Genomic DNA, 19253 nt, shown 5'->3' with positions numbered 1-19253 from the left:
TGTACACGCGGCTCTAGCATTTTTCCAGCTTAATATAATTGTCATCCTTCTTACTCGAACGTACAGGAGTAATTTTCTCGAGTTATGTCCGGATAATATTTTTGCGCCGTATACGTTATGCAAACACTTCGACCGTGCCGCTACTTTTTCAACGTGTATATGCGAGAAGCTCCGGTGGTTTCTCGTCTCTCGGCTTGTTATTCCTGGTTTATGGGTTCTCACGTCGTACAGCGTGAGATGGTAGTTGTGGTGAGTTCGCACAGGATTCCGTTACTATTTATTTCATGGCGCACACCCTGGTCGCTTCGAAAACGAGATGACTACGGCTACCGGAGCGACGCGAGTTACAAAATTCATAATGCGTCGTGCAAGCGCGATTGCGATCCCTTTTTTCAACGCGCATCTTTACTTTATTTTGCTTCCCGTTTCACTGGCATATAAATTATATATACATATATGACAAAAGACTATTTAAATTTCTTAATTCTGGGAATGCAGATTACATATTAAGTCCTGTTTATTTTATCTCTTTCGTAAATGATATCCTTTCACTTTTCTAAATTTAATGAATATTTTCGAATTTTTTCTTACTTCTTTTTATTTCTTAATTTAATGAATATTTTATTTTATTTTATACATGTTGCGAAACAAATTATATAAATAATTTGTAAAGTCACTAGATTTACTACATTAAAAAAATATTAATTAATTTATAAATAACTACTAGATACACGCGTAATAAGTTCCAAATATTAAAATCCTTTCACTTTTCTAAATTTAATAAATATTTTCGAATTTCTTTTTACTTCTTATTTCTTAATTTAATGAATATTTTATTTTATTTTATAAATGTTGCAAAACAAATTATACAAATAATTTGAATAATTTGTAGAGTCACTAGATTTACTACAATTAAAAAACATGATTAATTAGTTTATAAATAATTATTAGATACACGTGTAATAGTTGCAAATATTAAAATCGGTTGCGACAAAACAACAATGTTAGAGAGCGTCGAAGCTTCTCTCCGACTATTCATTTCATTCGTTGGATAAAACCGTCTCGAGATAATTACGAGTCGTTCCTTTCGTTCCGTATCCTCTTTTTCTCGGCGATGATACACGCGCGGGGCCGCGCACGCGGTCTCGAAAAATTAATTATATCTCGAAAGTTAAAATCGAGTTTGGGTGGAGGGGCGCGTTTGTTTTTGCTCGGCGTCATTCCTCTCGCCCCTCTCCTCATCCCCTTGCTCACGGAACGGCAGAAATTTTAAACGAAAGTTTACTAATGAAGGCGACTTCCCGCGCACTCCTCTCCGCCGTTTTCCTAGCAGGAAGAGGAGAAGCAAGGGGAAGAAGAAGAGGGAGAGGAGGAGGCTGCGAAGAGGAAAATCGCATGGCGCTTTTCCGTTTTCCGCGCTTCATCATCAACACACGGCCCGAGACTTTCTCGAAGTTGCGTCTTCTTTTTTTTTTCACCTCAACTCGTACACGCGAGCGAACTGCCGGCCGCGAAAAATGAGATACCGCGGTCCCGACAAAAATTTACCTCTCCACGTGCCGCGATCGTAATTGCTTTAGAACAAGTTTGGCGAAATGTGTTGGCTCTCACATTCAGATTTTAAAACTGTTGAAAGCAAAACGACAACGTACCGTCATTTTGGCCGCATTTTTTTCATCAGCCGCGTATAAAACTTTATATTTTTATAAAAATAAATCTTGAAATAATGTTGTGAGAAAAAAGTTTAAATATTCCTCTAATTATTCGAAATTAATTATTTATCTTAAGATTTCCGTTTTTGAGATCCTATATAAAATATTTGTTTTTTATAACTCGATACAGAAAACTCTATATAAAGAAATTGAACCGATGATACTTTCTCCAATTATAATCAGGGGATATTGGTGTTTCTCTCAAATCGGAAAATATAATCTTCACATTTTCTTCAGTTAAATGTAGCAATATATCGTGAGAGGTATATAAGGCGATTGATTAAAAATCAGAGAGAAGCAGAGAGACGGAAAATACATCGCCGTTTGTCGTGTCGACGATCAAAGACCTCAACGAAGACTCTTTCTCCTTTCAGTACCGGGTGTCCTGTTTTTCAGAGATCGATAAGGGAGTTCTTCGAAGCGTATAGAGAGACCGGTGCCAAGGGACGAGGCATAATAGAAAGAGATCCCTCCATTTTGCCAGCCATCTTTCGCGCAGGACCGACTAACCCACCCCCGACTACAAGTCTTTCTCTTCCGTCTCCCCCGCACTCCCAACCGCCCCGCTCGCCCGCCCTTTGCCATGCTGCCGAAACAAACCACCCTCAGGTTTTCTCGCCGGGGGTAAAAGCTGCGGAGAAAGGGCTACGACGAGAGCACCGGAGAAGAGGGTTCCTACCGAAAGTAAGGGCTTAAAAATGCCCCGTACTCCGCGCCCGCCTTCGCCCATCCATAGAAAGGGTGCTATTCCGAGCAACCCCCAAAAATCATTAAAACCATCCCTTGCCAAGGACTTCTCTCGAGTACGCGGAGCCGTCGGACGGAGGGGGCGAAAGGAAACCCTCCGAAACGATTCTCGAGAAGGAAATTCTTTCGACAGGGAAGCAGCTGGCGTCAGCGAATTTTCGCGCCAACCGTCACGTCGGTGTCTTCGGAATCGCGTAATGACCTCGTGTGTATCTCCCCCTTAATATCTGTAATTGCATCCTCTTCATTCGCATCGCGTTCAACAAATTCATTCCTCGCAAACGCACCGTACAGGATCTAAGGAAAGCTGGCCGCAACGTGCCAATCGCGAAATAACGGCGAGACGTGTTATTTTCACCCACGACAATTGCACGTGCGCTCCTTTCGCGGGGTTCGCGCCGACGCCACGAAGATGGAACAACCTCCCGAAGTAATTTACCGTAATTTCAGTACTTTCCTGGCTCTAGTAACGTAGAAAGATGGTGGAATGACCATGGCTGGCACGCGAAGGGGTTGCTCCCCGTTGTCTCTCCAATGAACGTTACAAAGTTACCACCCTCCGCGTTGGCGGTAGAAAATTGTCGAGCTGTTTCTATCGTGACTTATTTAGGATGGGAGCGACGACACGTGATATTCCGCGACAGAGCGACGACGGAGGCGGAACGTGCGCAGGAAGACAATCGTCGGCTTCGACGAGGTGGCCGGCGACCGGAAGGACACCGGAAGTCGAAACTGAAAAATCCGAGAAACTAGGTGAAAAAATCACGATTCATCGGGGAGAGAGGAGACCAGATGTCGCGTCATGTGCACGCATGCACGCCCGCCGCCTTTCGTTCGCATGCACGCTCGTAACGCGCCGGGAGAAAAAATCCTACCACCCGGTACCCCGTGGCCTCATTACGATGATAACCAGAGAGCGACCGGAAAGTCTCACAAGTAATCAGACTGTAATTTCAACGATGTTTACGGCGACCATAAATTACAGCAGATTGCAGGACGCTCGTCTTATTTTACGAACGTAACGGCTCCAACATTGATGTCTTGTAATTCAACTCTCTTTCGATTCGTATAAAAATTTTACTCGATACAAAAATATATTCCCATCGCAGTATTTTGCCACATTATATTTTGATATTTTCCAAAGTATAATAAAATTTCTTATAAAATTTGATTAGAGCAAATTCTGTAATTTTATTTTCTTTAAATGCATCTCGTGCTCGAGAAGTGAGATTAATGAATGAAACCCGGTGGTACTTCGTCGCGAAAGCGTCTCCATTTTGTCTAAAGAAAGCGACTTCCAGCCGTTCGAGAGATGCCGCGAGCGATTTTCTCGGCGAGCGATATAAATTCGTCTAATCTAAATCGAGGTAGCTTCAATTTCGAATCTCCTTCCGGCCGTGCCCCCTCGCCGCGCACCCGCCTAACCGCGCTTGGCAATCCTTTGCCCTGGTATAACCCATCTCCCTTATATTCCACCCTCCTCCTCCTCGTCCTTCTTCATCCACCCACCATCGCCTCGTGTGCTCGCAAGTCCTGTTATTCCAGGATTCCTTAGTTGCCTAAGACGCCTTCGCCGACCGCAGAGTAAAGTATGAGGCCATACTTCACCCGCGGGGGCTACGTTCTCCCTCCTCCTCCGTCACCCCTCCTACCGCCCGGCGGCGTCTAATGAAACTTTGAAAAATCACCGGAATTAACCGAATTTGAATTACACCGAGCTCCTTGGAACGTAGAAGCCCCAGGGAAAGTGAGAGAATCGCGCGAGGGTGCACGGATGGAGATCGAGGGGTCAGGAAGAAACTCCGAGAACCCTTTTTGTCTCTGTCGCGAGCTTCCACCAAACTTTGGCCTCCTTCGCAGCTTCCTTCCGCATCTCGCGGCACAAGCGATAGTTTGAGCGAGACACGCTCGGATAACTCTGGCATCTTCCTCAATGGGAAGTATTTCTTTCTCTCTCATACATTCTTAATTGTCAAACTACGAGATTCTTCTCTTTCAAAAAACCATCGCGATATAAAATTTGTTGAGATAATAAAGTATAGTTTAACGCAGAGAGATATTAGAAATTAAAAATCTTTGCTTCGTTCAAGCACCAATTTTTTGCGAATTTCGCAACAATATTCTGAGAGAATTGCACTGCGCCAGGAGAGTACACGTAGAAAAGGGAACTTTTTCCGTAGGTTCGCGAAAAATTCGAGCAAGTCGTACTCTTCGCGGCGCGACCGATCGTCGCGAAAAATCGCGAATAACTGTGACCAATGTCCAATGAGAACTGACCGACTGGACCCCGGTCGAAAAAGTGACCACCACTGCAGTCCCCCCGAACGCGCTCTTCTTTTTGGATCCAGTCGGCTGCACGGCCGACCCTACGAGCGCGGAAGGAAGGAAGGCCGAAGGAACGAATAAAGGTGGAAACTGGACAAACCAGTTTACCGTTTTCGAAATTAGGCTCCCCCGGCCAACGGGACCACGGCTGTCCAATGTCCAGCGTGTCCAGGGGTGCAGAGGCCGACACACGCAGCGGTCAGGACGTTCATGAATGCCCCAATACTCGCATACTGCCTTGTCAAACCGCTTCATGGTACTGATTCTTTTCTATTGTTGCGACGGAATAAAAGACGGGAGACTGGTAGCCCCCGTGAACGTGAGCGCGCAATCATCGCGATCGAGGGTGCGAATGCGACAGCACGACGACGTTAAGTGTCAGAGTTCGAGGATACGTAAAAAAATAACGTAATTAACGCGATGAAAAAAAATATATATAAATATATGTTAAATTAGAGGAATTGGGTGTCCGTTTCCGTGAATCTTTCGCCATTAAGCGGAATCGCTGGCGGAACGATTGCACGTGGAACGTCGACTATTATCCCGGAGTTGAGAAAATCGTGTAATTGAGGAATTTCTGTTTAATACGAAACGAAATTGTGATAACTGTAATTCAGGAAAGTTTTATTTGATTAACTCGCTCGCGGTAATTGCAGCTAATTTGGATTTTTGATCCGCCATTCCTCTGCACCATTGGCACATTTTATCTGAGATTCGTTTCAATGTTCTATTCAAAGATATAGAAGTGTTTTATTTTAGCAATCATCTGCATCTGAGAAAATTTCGCAGTTTTAATTTTAGACGGTTTTTATGACTCTTTCTGATTTTGATTACAAATTTTCATTTAAACGAGACGAACGATGAGGTAAAATATGTATAAAGTTAACCGGGAAATCAAGGAACGATCTGTATGTAACTTTGAAATTAAACGTATATCCAAATGAGTCATCCAATTCGATTGCAACAAACAATAATCAGATAAATTTCTTTCCCTCTTTTCTCCTCGACATTCCAAATCCGCAAATTTTGCGCAGTTTTATCTGGCAGACAGGTGGAATGAAGCGGCGACGGTGTTAGCCGGATTTCGAAGAACGTAGCGCGACACGCGCGAAGAAGGATTGCGAAAGACGAGAGGGAGAGAGGCGCGGATGCGAAGAGGAGGAAGAAGAGGCGCACGTGGGTGGAAGGTGGTGGCGGTGTCGGAGACTGCGGTATCGTGGCAGCGATGACGGAGGCCGGAGGTGGCGGTGTGTGGCGAGGCAAAAAGGGGGCCGCAGCATCTAGGAGAGAGAGAGCCCCGGGGCCGGGGCTCGTAAACACGGCGACAGAGTCTCTTGTTTTCTTATCTACGGCAGGCAACAATGGGCCCCCAAGAAACAAAAGACGAAAGACGGGCTATTTATTTCGGTCCATTGTTCCCGCGGCGTAGCGCCGTCATAGCGCGGCGCCGAGCTTGCGGAGGCTGAGCCTGAGAGGCTGAAGAGGACCGGCGCGGGGGCGGCCGGGGGAAGCGAAGAAGAAGACGACAAGCTACCTAGCCTCGAGAGAAGACTGCATAGAGAACCACACGCTATAAAGGCTAAACGCTATGAAACGCTCGGCGTGTCCTCTCCTACACCTGGGCTGTACATTACCTTTCGCCGGAGCCGAGGGTCTATCGTGCCTTTCGTGGGAGATAACGAGCTTACGAGCTTTAATATGACGGTGAAATACTTACAACTGACATCGTAAGTATCGCTGATGCGCCTTGTAATTATACCGCATACGTCGTATAAAATTAACAAATCGTATTTATAGAAATTGCGGATAGACTTTGAAGAATCTCATCGCGTCGAGAGCTTTTAATTAGAGCCAGACTTGTTTCCATGTTTGAATGCAACGTTCGTCGAGTACTTACGATTCGAGTACGGTATCGCTAAACAGCTGAGTAGACAATATATAAAAATTGGAGATATTTCAAATATACAGAAATATATAGAAATAAATCGATTTCTTTGCAAGAAAAAAATTATCTCTATAAAGATTATAAGTCTAAATAAATATATCAAATTTACGAGGTAATTGATCTTTTTATCAAAACCATGGACCAGTCTCTGGGATGTTACGAATGGGGCCTAAATCTCAAGCATCGCGACATCGCCCGGCAGCAAATTAATTAAAATTTTCGCAGTCACTCTCGAGATGGCTGGGCGGCGAGGGGCCAATTTTCCGGCAAGAAAATTCTGATTCTAATTTCATGCAAATGGCCGCCGCTGCCGCTGGCGGGGTACGGTAACAGCACCGCTCCGGTAGCGGAGCCACGAAGGGGGGTTGCACGAAGGCACGACGCGGTGGTACACGAAGGGTTGCGTGACGAAGGTGGGGGCGAGGGTGGCCCCCGGAGCCGGCGACTCGAAACTCCGCTCCGAGGGTGGGCCAAGCGGGGGAGGGGGGGGGAGTAAGAAGAGCGACAAAACAATGGAACGAAATTTAAATTATGCTCCCCGCAAAATGGCGATCGTATGCAAAGCGATGCTTATCCGGCAGAGGAGAAAAGGGGCGGGCGCCGACTCCGCAGACGCCGCCAGACGCAGAAGCCGTCGGTTTCTTCTTCATCGCGCCGAAATTGTTTCTCTTCTTCCCCCTCCCTCCCCCCTTCCCTTTCCTTCCTCTCCTTTTTTTCTTTCGCTGTCGTCCACGGTCCCTTCGGTCGAATTTCGTTCCCCGCGATTGCGTTGCATTTTACACACCTTGCGCACCGTTTCGCCTTCTCCACCTGTCGGCCTACTTTCAGGGATGGTCTTCTCATCTTCGCTCGTCTCATTCTTCCCTTCGTGTTCTCTCGATTTATCTTCGCGTTGTATAATTGCGCACCTTTCTCGTATGGTCGCCGTAATTTGAAATGATTAATTGCGCGACTTGCAATGTCATCTCGCAAATGGCACACGCGCTACGACGGATAAATCGCCATAATCGGCATAATCGAGGCGCTCTCCTTTTTACGCGTTCCTTAAGTAAGAGATGGAGCAAGCCGCGAGAACGATACTCTTGTCCCGGGTGGTTTTCTCTCGACGTGCGAGAGGGTAGCGTCGGCAGGGCGAAAGGAAGGTGAGGGTGGAAAGCGGGCGGAGGCGAGAGCGGCGGGAGAGACGGGAGGATGGATTCATTTATCTTTCTCGTAGATCTAGCTTATATTTCACCGCCCCCCGAGGCAGATACTAAGACGAATGGTCTCTCGAGCAGATCTTACAAAACATCACCCCCCATCCACCTCGCCCCTCTCCGTTGCCTCTCGCCGCTGCCTCCCGCCGTCGTCGTCGCCGCCGCCACCACCCCTCCCCCCCCCGGCCCGCGCCACTTGCCATCGAATGCAAATGTAAAACACTGAAGAGGCGAGCTAACCTTCTCAACGTCTTGTCAGACGTGAAATCGTGAGCATTAGTTCCGGGACACGACAAAAAGCGGCGGGCATCGCGGCCGAGTATCAAGATTAATGGCAAACGCGGAACGTTAATCCATAGTTGAGAAAATAACGAGGCAAATTATAAGCCGCAATTAATATTTATTGTTATTTCATTCGATTTGAAAAGTCACTCGGCGATAATTAGTCGTGGTATAAAAATGTGCAAATCACGGCAAAAAAAGAATACGCAATCATTGAGCCGCAGCGGATTCGATTAAACTCCAACGCGCCAAAACTACCGAGCAAGGAGAGATTTTATAAAGCTTTATATATAGATTGGCATGACGTTCGAATTACTTGCGACCGAGTTTATTTCACTCATTCGCTGCTCTCGAATAAAAGCCATTAATTACCGAACTTTCCGCTCTCATATATATTACTCATAAAATCAACCACTCGTATTATGCGGTGGATATCCGGCAGAATATTTACCCATATACATTTCGATTTAGAAACACGATAAGCTCAGTTAATTACAAGAGAAGCAGGATGTATCTCTGAAAAATCAGAGGTTGAACATTTTCATGTTGCATTGATGCAATCAAATATTATTTCCAACTATTAGCAATTTTCCCCGTCACGTTCAAAGAAATCATATTTTTGCTTCTATATGCGAATCTGTCGCCGAAATGACATTTTCGTAAATATCGCTAAAAGTGTATTCATCGGATCGGTTGTGTAAAGTAAAGGCAATTGAACGTGACGGAAGATTCACGAAACGCATTTGCGTTCTCGCAAATCGTGCCGCGGAATTAAGAAGCATCGAGTGACGAAAAAGAGGAGGAGAAGGGAGGATTAGGAATGACCCAAACTGGGGTGGCCAGGAAGTGACCACCTGGACACACGTTCGTTTGACTGGTCGGACGGGTTCGCGATAAAAATTCTCCGGAAAAATTGCAGCCGTACCGCGCGCATTCGAAAAACCGGTTCCCATAATGCCGAAACGGGGGTTCGCTGACCGTTGGTCGACCCTGAGGGGTTGCCCGCGGCGAGGGTTGCGTAAGAAAGGGTCAGGTCACGATAAATAATCGCAAGTTACCGGCCAAGAACCGGAAGCTTTCCCACGAATGTCTTTGTCGAGCTTCTTCGATCGATTTGAAGATACGCCGATATAAATATGCAACTAATTGTAATTATAATCAATTTGTGTACTAAAAATAAATTACGACAGTGTCTCTATTAAAACTGATCCTTCCAAGAATTTGTCTTTTAAATTAAGCATACTTATTTAAACGAGTCGAGATAAAGGGGCAGCGGGGCGAAAGGATGGGTCTAGCTAGTTCAAATTGGTAACTCTAGAAGATCAAGATGAAAAACGAGCCGAACGCCCCTTAGCCCTCCCTCACCGTGGTCCTTCGACCCCCACCATCGTCGCTGCCGGTTGGTACCTCGACAGAGCCGTGCGCGGCCTGAACCGCCACCCTCTTTAAAACAGCCCTCGCGAGGCTACGCTCCTGTTTTAATATTAATGGAAAGGCTGATGGGAAACCTGAAAGGAAGGAAATTGAAGGAAAATAAAAGGAACGGCGTCCCGACGCGCGCCACTGAAAGCTTAGGCGTCGCGCGTCCATTGGAAATTCCTTCGGGTATCCTTTCACACTGGCCAAGATTGCCGTGTGGATTGCGGAATAACGTCGCCGCTTCAGTTCTCTCACTATGAGCCTGTCAAACATTTTCGCGTTCTCTCAACGTGACGAGGAAAATAGGAATGCAAAAAAAGAAATCTTTTCAGCGACAGGACTTTCACTGGTAGTTGAACAAAAAAATGCCGAGATATTATCATTGAAAGATTACAGACAGACGATTAATTTCTATAATTGTATAATAAATATATATAAACAATGATTATATATAATATTCTTAAGGAAAAAATGTAAGGAAAAAGGCGATGCATGTGCGTTTTAGTCAAAGACAATGTTAACAAAGTACAAAGTTGACTGATTGCGAGAACCGACCTGACGCGCGGATGAGCGATGATTTTATGTTCCACTCCGTCATTCGTGTTACATGTTTTCGTTTCATTTGGCCGGGAAAGGTGTCGACAGTATTTTCTCTCGAGCGGGAAGACCTGTTTTCGCGAATTCGGGTGCAGTATTTGTTCACCAGTTATGCTTGTCATACGCGAATGGGAGCGAGCGCGCGCTATTGAAGAGACCGGCATGATACGGCAAGGGACGCTACCATGGCAACCAAATGTGATTGATAACGGAGTATATAATTAATTTTAAACGCACCGAACTAAATGAGGTTCAATCTAGAGAAGTGATCGAGGTCTATGCCGAATCGAGCACGACAAACCGCTCGTTACGCTTTCAGGGCTTCAAACATTGCGAACGCGATTCGCGAATGTTATTTCATTGGAGCGAACAAGGGCAAAGGAAGAGAATACGCCATGTTTCTCATAAGATTTTACAATTTAAAAGTCAATCAGTCAACCTTAATATTACTCATAGCTTGTTAAGTTATAGATTCAATTTTGCCAGAAACTCTTTTTTATTTACTACGCTATTAATCGAATGCTATTTGTTGAAATTAAAAATAATAATTAATCTTTAAATATAAAACTTGATTGTGATAAAAATATAACGAAGAATTTCATTATATTTTTATGTCGAGACTTTTTCATTCTTTTCTTCATTCATCTCTTCAAGTTCAGCAAATAAGCGGATGTATGGTCGGTAACCATGCATGATGAAGAACCAAATGACGATAATTGAGAAAAAACAAAAATAAAAAATATTTCCGCGTACCTAGGAACCGACGACGGCGATCGACACACTTTTCGGTCGGCCGGATTAGCCTCATAAAGGACTCGCGTGCCGGCACGAGTTCTGCGTAATGGTATCGTGACGGCCAGGAGCCACATGAGTGCGCGGACCATGTCGGATCATATACGAGGTTTCATGCGGACGGTTTCAGAGAACACACGGAAGGCGGAAGGACCCGCGGCTCGTCTCCAGAAGCGGCTTTCGTCCTTTTATCTCGAACTGCGGGGCCGCTCTCTCGCGCCGGGCAAGCCGGGCGTCTTGGAGCGGGCGTCTCCTGGACGACGCCTCGGATCAATACCGACGCCCAGCGTCTCATTGGCCCCTTCTCTTAGGTGCCGTGGAAAATCGCCCCGGAGATGACGGCCAGGAAGAGGCAAGAGGGCGATGGAGGAGAAGGAGACGCGGGTGGTCCGAGAGGGTGAGAGACAGCCGAGCGGACCTTCCTTCCTTCCTCCATCCTTCCACAGCCTCCGGCCATTCTTTGCAATCCTTTTCGGTCTTTCAGTTTTCCCGTTTTCTCATTGTTCGCTCCTTCGAAATCTTGACATCGTCGTCGCGCGACTTCTTTGCGCTTGCGACGAGTATCGATGCGATTCGACTTTTATCGAAAAATTATGCGTGTAATACCTGCATCTTATGAATAAATAGATCCATCATTCCATTGAATTTCATTTTCGTTCATTCTTTATCTCGCAATTAACATGAAGAAACTTCCAAATATGTGCTAACAATATTTTTATTTGCGTTTCATTTTTTTTTTTATACTATCATATTTTAACATTCAAGATACATTAAAGACACGTATATTTTTTTGTCATTTTCAAATATTTCCCCAGTGTGACGTTTAAATAATTTATATCTACCTAATTTATTTTGCACATTGCAAATGACTTAAATAGGATCTACATGTTAAGAATTTAATGGAATGTGGCTTATCGATGCTCCGATCTTTTATTTTTATCAGTGTTACCTGCGGCGGTTACGAGTGTTTGCGTGTTACGCCGGAAAGTTTTGCATAAATTCCCAATAATAGAGAGTTTATTTCATGCTTTACTCCACCACGGAGTCTGGCCATTCTTTACCACCCTACCTCTCCATCCTACCTATCTTCCTGCCTGCGAGTCTGTTTCAGAAACATCTACAATGGCGACAAACGCTTACATCACAGGCGGGGAAAATGGTTCGATATGCTGGGATATAAATTCCTTGTTATAAAGGATATATTCGAGACTGTGTCTAAAACATTCATAATTGAAAATTTTCTCATCGTCGCATTAAATTGTCTTTTTGAGCGCATACGATATTATTTATAGCAATATTGCGTCGCTTGTGTAATGTAATTACCTTGTATATCAAGGGTATATAAAAGTTATATAAGTAACAATTTACAGAAGCTGTATCTGATCGAGATAGTACATAATTGTTTACGATCACGAATGTTGTCTTTTATAAAAGTTTTTTTATAAAAAATAAAGAAAATATAAAATCCTTTATCATTATTAGTTAAAATTTTTTAAAATTAGTGCACAAATATTATCATCGATGAGGACATTTTAATCGATCTCTCTCTCTTACTTCTACAACTATTTATATAATAGTTTTGGTAAAGTGATTTAAATGAAAAAAAGACATGTAAATTAGAAACTAGAAATATTTTAAGAAAATACGACGAAGGACCTCTCGAAAGGATAAATCCGACTGCATTTATTTTTTATAAGACCAAGAAGTGACGTTCGACGAAAACTTTGGCAGCATATACGGAGAAACGTGCCAAACTGACCGCGTGTCTACATTCCGAGGTGTGAGGTCGTCTTGGAAAGCCGAGTCGTCGCAAACTTTCCCGGGTATCAGTAGAATCATACCGATGGAAGGATGAGGACGAGGCTGTGCACGCGTGCCGGAATGATTTTTTGCGCTCTGGACCCTCTTCTTTTTTTTACCAGCCGACCATCTTCCCACATTGCCAATCCTCTTTTGCGCCCGTTTGTTCTCCTCCCTCTTTATCCTTCGTCTAAACCTTCGCAACTCATCTTTCTCCCTCCTCGACCCTTTCCTCTCTTTCTCTCCTTCTCTTCCTCTTTGCATCTCTCCGCTTCACTCCTTGTCACTCCGTATCTATGTACGGAGGATACGGCACGCGGCACGAGACACATTATTAGCTTAATAACTCCGGGGGACCTTTTTTAATCCCGCCACCACTCCAGGAGAAGCTGCCTCCGCGGAAGACTTTAATTAAAAAATAAACAAGCGAGAGCCGGCCGGTAAACGTGCGAGAGATTTAAAGAGCCCTCCGGGTGGGTGGTCCTGGGACATTTGCATTTCGATTTTCGGTCGAGTTCTCGACCCAGAAGCCTGTGACTCGCGAGACTACAACTAAGGATTATTCTGAACAATTACTAGAAACGCAAAGATCTTTTTATTCACTAAAGTTCGTGTAGCTCGATAAAAAATGAAATCAATTATTAGCCAATTCATCATTTCACCGAATAAAAATTGTCACCGTACCCAAACTGCAAATAGCTGTCGGGATAAAATAGTAGGGATATAAATAAAAAATTCGAGAGCGCTTCATATTTACATTCTGTCGATAAGCTGGCAGCACATGGGCAAAAATCTCTATCGTTTAACTTTTCAACACACACAAATAATTAAACGGCTAACGAGATTTCACGGACGGAGAAGTGCGGTTTGCACGCGGCCGTTCATCGTCGATCGCGAAATTCGCCAAACATTTGTGACTCGCAGTTTGCATTTTATTCCGGAATCGACGTCGATTATCCAGGCATATAATTATCGCTTAACAAATCTATTGACAGGGTATGTCCTTTTTCACGCTAACAAATCAGATTAGCGAGAAAATAAATATTTCAAGTCATTAATTGATTGTTCTACCGTTGCATAATTTACCCAGTAAGTAATAAATAAATATGGTAACACTTTGTAGCCACATCATATGACTTTCATCGGGAAATTCGACCGCTGAAAAGGCGTAAACAACTGTATTTTATCAGCCATGATATGCTAATGAAGACACATATATTGCAATGTGAAAATAGCTTCACGTAAATATTAATATAATAGTTTAATATATAAATGACTATATATAATTTTCACAATTTTATGCGTGTAATTTTTTATCGTCACATAAACGTAATCTATAAACATTTGTTATATTATTTTTTCATAATATATAGTTGACGTTCCGTGAAAAACCGCACGCGTCCTGATATCTCAACGTTGTATTTGCAATATTTTTATAATAAATTTTTCAATGGACTAAATAGATTACTTTTTCATAAGAAAATTGATCCTAAGACGAAAACACAATAAAATACATATTAATTTTATGTGGATATTGGATCTAAGTTTCCTATATTTGCAAGGCCACATTTTCGATAGTCTCCACCGAAACGTAGACTTTACCTGCAGATTACAGACGACCAATCGCGGCCTAGCTGGCGAAAACCCGTAAGGTGTCCGGCCGCTTATTTTTCCTCGGAAGGGTGAGATTCCAGAGTGGGGATAAGTCGCGGGGGTGGGAAGGTGTATGGGATGGCCAGCCTTTGGCGAAAGAGGGGAAAAGGCGGAAAAGTGGGGTAAAATAGGCCGTCGAGTGGGGACGAGGAGGGCGACACTTAGATGGTAAATCGTAGAGAAGGGGCGAAACTGAAGGATGGAGGGTGAAGAGGATAAAACAGGAGGTAGGCGCACTGATAGGCGTCCGAGCGACAGAGTCTACACTTCGTTAACCCATTGCAATGTTATTTAATTTGCAGAGTACACGGCGGCGAGACTCGCTGCCTCGGGTAATTTTGAGTTTTCAACAAACCAAATGGACGTCAAAACAACGACGCGACTGTCTTTATTGACGTATACTTTATATTCCGAACGAGGTTGAATGAGGTCGAACTCTGAATCTTCGGATACGTCACTCGAAACAAGAGCAGCGAGGCAGAAAATTGATTAGACGTCATAATTCTCAAAGAGAAAGAGAGGGAAAAGAGAAAGCGATTTTTTTTATTGCATAATATCATTAAGCTTTATTAGCTTTTTATTTATAGAAAACATCGCGTTACTTTCATATTAAAAACACGTGCACTTTGCAAAAGCGCACCTTGTTTCGAGAGCTAACGCGACACGCTCTGAAAAAACCTATCCTCCCTCCGACCAGCAACATCCTGCTTGTTTTTCAGCCAGGTGGATGAAAATCGATAGCCAAACAAAAAAATACGTAACCTGTTAGAAAAAACCATCGTGACCCTCGCGTACCCTTTTTTTCCCCTTGCTAACTAACCCCTAATCATGGCACCCTTAAGAGGCTTTTTTTCTAGGATTCGTTTTTATAATCGTGCACTTTGTCGTGGGGTCGTGAAAAGTACCCAACGAGACGCATAACCGTCGAAACGCGAGATAAAAAAATGCTCACCCTCGACATTGCATCGGTAGCGATGACAGGTTCATGTATATTTATATGCCGCGCACACATGTGCGCGCGCGCGATACCAGACGATGATGATTTATCTGCGCGAATGCACACGCTCTACTGCAACGTTAGGTAAATATGAGAACTCACCGTTTGCCTGATGACTGATGACAGTAAAAACTCGTTCGCAGTGCAAATCCCAGTTGCATTGTTGTGCAAAATCCGGACGCTATAGCCGGCGCAACGACGTGGGTTTCATACGGACTTAACGTCACACAAAATTCTGCAAAATTAATGGGTTTATCAATTTATTTGTGAGATTTACATTTTGCAAATCATCAGAATAATGTTTTTATTTATATTACAATTAAACGATAAAACTAACTAAGAATAATTTATAATCTGCAGTTACGTTATCCAAATTTAGCCCTAACGTCGCTAATTATGTAACTTGCGTTAAACATAGAGAGAAGAGAGATTGAATCAACATATTCTTCGTTAGAATGATGCTGAAATAGTTTCTTCTCTTATTCACGTGTTATAATCCAACGTGTTATTGTCCAACAAATAGGTGAAAATTATTACTAATTCAACGCATTGTTTAATCATTGTTTTAAATATTATCACACGGCGAGGAACGATAGTTTAGAAACGAACCACGTGTAGGCTCGATTCGACTCGAATTGTCAACTGTTGGTAGCGAAAGCTCTATCGGTCACCTCGACACCTGTAAAACTACGTCGATATTGCGAGCTGCTGTTGGTTCGTGTCTGAACTGAGGTCGTTCGATCCTGCTCCCAACCCACCCACGTTCATCTCTCCACGGCCTCTCGAATCTTTCTCGTACGCGAAATCCTTTCCAGTATCGCTTCTCGATATCCTGGAAATCTCACTACGCATTTGGCCATAAATTCAGTTTCGAGCGAAACCATTTATTTTTTTTCTCTTTCGATTGAGGTGGAAGATATTTAATATTACGCGCGTCAAAATTTCAAACGAACTGGAATTCGCTAAATGATTGAAACGGTAACAAGCATTATCAAGAACAAAGGTCTATAGAACGCGAGGGTCAATTGACATGATAATGGTTAAATTATCGGAACGCTCTCATTGTTTTAACGGTTTTAACTCGTCGGACAGATAGTTACGACGAAAGAAGAAATTGAAAATTGACAGAATGAAATCAACGTAATTTTTTTGGATTATAAAGTTTTTAAATTTTGATTACAAAAAAATTAATAAGATTAGAAAAGAAGCAAGTTCTCTCTCTCTCTCTCTCTCTCTCTCTCTCTCTCTCTCTCTCTCTTCCCGCCGATTCTCGTTTGCACGTGGACCTTGCATCTAAAAGAGCTCGGTAGAGAAAGATGAAAGATTGCACCGTTCAAAAGCAGAGAAAGAGAGAATATATAAGAATATATCGCGGCAAAAGCCCTCTCTGCAGCGAGGCTGCACTTTTTAACTTCACGTGCAAGAGGTATGGTCAGTTCAACGAGTTATTTTCATCAAGGTCGACGCTCTCTTTCTCTCTCTCTTTCTATCGCTCTTTTTCTGCCTCCTACTCCCTTCCCTCCTCACGACTTATATTCTCTCTTTCTTTGCTTTTGGATGGTGCAACCTTTCATCCCTCTCTCCGGAGCTCTTTTAGATGCAAGGTCCATACGCGAACGAGACTCGGCGGATTGGCGGGAAGACTTATTTTTTTTTTCGTTTGCGATCTTCTTTGAAAATCTTTACGTGCGACTGCGGCTCGCGTCAGAAATGAATAATGATTCGCATTGTTGGTAATAAAAGAACTGTAAGAGAGATGGAAATATATATATATATATATATATATATATATATTTAAAAATATATATTTTTTATTAATATATATATATATATATATATATATATATATTTAAAAATATATATTTTTTATTTATATATATATATATATATATATATATTAATAAAAATTCGTAAAATTAGACAGTAGCTTTATATTTTGCACATTCATTTTCTTTCAAACTTCTCGTGTTTGCACCAGTAATATAAATTACTTTTTTCCATCATAAATTCAAGATTTTAAATAATTTAACTTTTTTGAAGAAAATTAAATATTAAAAATGCTTAATAAACTTGAACTATTTAGCTCTTTTATTTATTTTATATATCCATTATCTTTTGCTGTTATTATTTAAAATATAAATATTTATAAATATTTTATTTTATGTGTTCATATATCAAAAGTTATTATGCCAAAAAGTAAATGCGTACGGTGCGTCTTATTTTCGTTTTTCACAAAAGTTGTCAACGCTGAATGTAAAGTTCACCGTTAAGACAACCCACTCTCGTTCCCGAACACCTTGGTGTTTCTCACCTCGATCGAGTATACAAAGTTGCCTTTCATTTTTATTAAACGCAAAGCTGTTTTCGTCGCTGTACATTACGATCGAGAGTATGTTACCCGCTTAACGCGCCGCGCACTCCAAGATCGTATCTTTGAATGCAATATCGATATCATTACCGTCACTACGCCGCATATTTTGCTCGTTGCAGCACGATATGCTTTTGCACGATAGCACGATACGGCTATCGCGGAATCTTCAGGACCGTCATCGTATTGTAATCCGTAATAAAGCTATCCCATACTCTTCATATACCGCCATAATATACCGTATCTCCGGTATCGCACGCATCGCTCTTTCTCAGGCTCACGGATTTATGAATCCACTCAAGAGTTCGTCCGCCCGCCTTCCCTTGTTTCTTTTTTCCTCTTTGTTCCTAGACACATCCTACTCTAGGTCCAAGCCTCCTCCAACCGGTATTCAGTTCGGTAGATGCCCGCCATCGCCGCATATTGGCGAAGTCAGTCCCGCCAATTTTAGATGCTTTGCCTCCTTTTTTTTCTATTACCACTGTTAGCGACCGCGCCCGCCTTCTCCTACTTCTTCTTCTTCTTCTTCTTCTTCTTCTTCTTCTTCTTCTTCTTCTTCTTGTTCCCTCGTCCCGGTCCCCACCTTCCTCTTCCTTCCTTCTCATCGGCCACCGCCTGCCATAGAGCTGCCATTTTATTTTCGCGAGAATGCGCGCGCTATTTTTAGCCGTTCTAGAAAACCCGCCTCTCCTTTTTCCGGGTCTTGGCAACGGCCGACCGAGAGTCGATCGCGACGCAATCCCGAACTCGATGCAATTTATTCTTATGCGGCCGCGAAAAATATATCGGGCCGAATATTCGTCGCGCGGTGCCAAGATGACGTTACTCAGGCGCCACTCAGGGATCATCTTCGATGACTCGCGAGCGATACCGCGACTGTCCCTAGCTCGCAGAAAAAAACGTTTCTGATTCACTCTTCAATCAAACGCGATCGTTGGTCATAATTCTAAAAATAATATTTGATTTGCATCCGATAAAATAATTCTTTTTTTATTTTGTCGCGTTTCTCTATACAAGACGCGTCTTGAATCAATTTTACCGCATTCGCTATCAATTTGCATCATCGGTGGCTTTATTGTCCTTTCCGAATTGACCGCGATGAGAGCTCTTTAACTCTTTCCAGATCGGATTAATTGTGTCTCTCGTCGAGAAATCGTCGTTGACCTTTTCGAATTTTAAACCACACTCGGAGTAGCGTATCGTTGTACCATCGTTCGGTGCATAATAATAGCAATGATCTCAACTAATAAACTTTGCTAAAACTATTATTCCGCGGTGTTCGAACGGGATATATAAAATTCGCACATCGAATCCGAAATAGTCACCAGTCATCGCTTGAAATACGTTTGAATCGTACGCGAGCGCGATGATTAGATGAAAAAAAAATGGAGTGCGTTAGGATCGGTCACCGCTGCGTTTA

The 19253-nt window shown here is 43.0% G+C and overlaps 1 long non-coding RNA gene across 1 annotated transcript in view; it reads right to left on the bottom strand.

Moving 5' to 3' along the window:
- Positions 1-19253, bottom strand: part of LOC105257464 — a 110498-nt gene that overhangs the window by 62971 nt on the left and 28274 nt on the right. The window contains exon 2 of the long non-coding RNA XR_889671.2: positions 15568-15700. This is a non-coding gene — a long non-coding RNA (uncharacterized LOC105257464). The remainder of the gene's footprint in view (positions 1-15567; positions 15701-19253) is intronic.

The sequence above is a fragment of the Camponotus floridanus genome, unplaced genomic scaffold (assembly GCF_003227725.1).
Source record: "Camponotus floridanus strain SB8 unplaced genomic scaffold, Cflo_v7.5 scaffold74, whole genome shotgun sequence".
Taxonomy (NCBI): domain Eukaryota; kingdom Metazoa; phylum Arthropoda; class Insecta; order Hymenoptera; family Formicidae; genus Camponotus; species Camponotus floridanus.
The sequence above is the reverse complement of the archived record's forward strand: the minus strand, read 5'-3'. Positions and strand labels throughout refer to the sequence as shown.